Source organism: Notothenia coriiceps, unplaced genomic scaffold (assembly GCF_000735185.1).
Source record: "Notothenia coriiceps isolate Sejong01 unplaced genomic scaffold, NC01 NC01_scaffold00004052, whole genome shotgun sequence".
NCBI classification, from domain to species: Eukaryota; Metazoa; Chordata; class Actinopteri; order Perciformes; family Nototheniidae; genus Notothenia; species Notothenia coriiceps.
In genome coordinates this window covers 553,862-556,423 of record NW_011336753.1, presented here as the reverse complement: position 1 = coordinate 556,423, position 2,562 = coordinate 553,862, and the positions used below count along the sequence as shown (strand labels likewise).

At 41.3% G+C, this 2,562-nt stretch overlaps 1 protein-coding gene across 1 annotated transcript in view; it reads right to left on the bottom strand.

The window, feature by feature from the left end:
• The window catches only part of map7d1a (MAP7 domain containing 1a), a 46,390-nt gene that overhangs the window by 6,160 nt on the left and 37,668 nt on the right, over positions 1–2,562 (bottom strand). The gene's annotated exons all lie outside the window — the stretch shown is intronic.

Here is a 2,562-nt window from a genome sequence, read left to right as displayed (position 1 = left end):
TCTCTTTTCCTCCGTACCCAAATCTCTAAAAACGGGGGAACAACGGAGCTGATCCAGATTTGCGTCCGATATGACGTCATATCTGTGTGGGTCCACATTTCAGATATGACGTCATATCGGACGCAAATCTGGATCAGCTCCGTTGTTCCCCCGTTTTTAGAGATTTGGGTACGGAGGAAAAGAGAGAAGGTTTTATTTTCTGACGCTGCGTGAGTTCCCCGACACACTGGGGACACATATGGATGTATGAAAGACATCAAAAAGTGCATTTTGCATGACAGGTCCCCTTTAATGTTGTTGCATACAAAATATTAAAGATAAAAAAATAATAATAAAAATGACACAATTTACAAAATACACATCCTGTAACAGTTCTGAGGAGAACACACACAAGTCTGTTAGTTCAATGGCTGCTGCATCAACAACACTTCACCCTCAGCACATCGACACACTCCAAAGGAAGCACTTTGAGAGGGATCCTTTGTAATTGGTGGGTGTTGAGTAAGTAAGAACAAGTCCACCACCACACTCCCCTTTCAATGTCACAGGGCTCAAACCCACAGCGCCTCACACTCAGGGACGTTTAACTTCTTAGGACGCATTTCGTTGTCCTCTGTGCAATGACAATAACGTTTAATCTAATCTAATAAGAGACAGGAGGTCAATCGAACTAGATGCTGTTCTTTGCAAAGGAGCAACCTGCAATCTTCCAAGTCTAGAATGAGTATTTATTTCGTATCACTTTAAAAGTCAACTTTAAATTGCTCAGTTGCCAACAACAGGTAACCAAACTGCCCTTCACACAGATCTCTCTGAGCTGGATGAGACATAGGTTTGGCTGTGTGACATTTGAAGAGCTGGCATCATCCCTAATTAGCAAGAAGAACATTATAAAAAGGCCATCTGATATTTAGCATATAATTCACAGCAAGATTTAAAAGTTCAACACTTGATGCAGACAGCATCATCACAGCCCCGAGGCCCGAAGCGTCACCATCTCTTCCTGCGTCACCTGAGTACGCAGGTGTTCCTGTGAGCAACACATAGAGACTCAAAGCTCGTGTCCTTTGTCTGAACTCTCAAGTGTAAATAGAGTTCGTACAAAGAACAGCACAGACATTCTTTTCAGTGTTAGCCCGTTGGGTTGCAGGTGAGATACAGTATCAGGGGTGTCAAACTCAATTTCATCGTGGGCCACATTAGCATTATGGTTGCACTCAAAGGGCCGGTTGTAACTATATAATTTATACACATATAAATATATAATATATATCAAATAATGTATTATATTACATTATTGCCTCAGCATTGGATTATTATCGGATAGGGTAATGACATAATAAACTACGTCTGAAAGCAGAAGTCCAGGTCTCTTCAGGGCGCATGTCACAAAACGAGATGCATTGTGGGACAGTTTATGGGCAACGTACTTCTGTAAAGTGGCATGTAACCGTATAATAAATGTATTATATTCTTTCAGAGCTCTTGCAGGCCACATTAAATAAAGTCGCGGGCCGGATTTGGCCCCCGGGCCTTGAGTTTGACACCCCTGATCTATAGTACATGTGCATTTCTAGAGCAAAGCTGTGAACAAAAAGTGTTAAAGGTCCCCTAGTATACTCTTTTTTCATCAATATATCACAGGTCTCAGATATATACAGAACCTGTCTCTGATTGGCTGGAACACCAAACAGATCATTGCAGCATTACCCATAATCCCCTCTGTTTCAGCCCTGTTTCCAAAGTGCTGATTCTCTGTCTCTTACTTTAGATTAAAATAAGGAGCCCCTCCCCACGCCCCTCTGAGAGACATTTGGTTACAAAGAATTCAATAGTGCTCTAGTGATAAGGGGGGGGGTGTTACCTTGGTTGTGATTGGCTAATGGTTACACAAGACAAAACATCGTTATGACATCATAAAGTGGCCAAAATCTGATCAGCTCATTATCAGACAGGTTTTTATAGAAATGGAACAAAAAGAGAGAGAATCTTTTTTAATAAAACTTTCAGAGTCTCTTTACACAGATGGGACACATGTTGGTGTAGAAGAGACATGAAGAAGAGGGGACACATGTTGGTGTAGAAGAGACATGAAGAAGAGGGGACACATGTTGATGTAGAAGAGACATGAAGAAGAGGGGACACATGTTGATGTAGAAGAGACATGAAGAAGCAGATTTTGCATAATTGGTGACCTTTAAAATCTCAGGAGTGAAAAAACTGTCCTCGTCCTGGAACTTAACTTTTTCTACTCAAAAAGCTAATTCTCTTCTCACAAGGTAGGAACAACTTCAAACCATTTATCAGGCTAACACTCCACCCTGAGGTGCATTATCATTTAGCTAATCATATGCTAAGTGAAAAGAGGCAATTGACCTGAAGCATCATGACTCCCCTCCTTCTCAAAAGACTCCGCAGTTTCTTTTTGGATTAATAAGAGAATCAGCAAAGAGTCGTTTCTATTGATTGAATCTCTCCTGCCCTCTTTTGAACGGCACTTATCAGCTAATGTCCTGCTAACAGTGATAATGGGAGTGGGAGTCTGTTCCCCTTTACTACTTC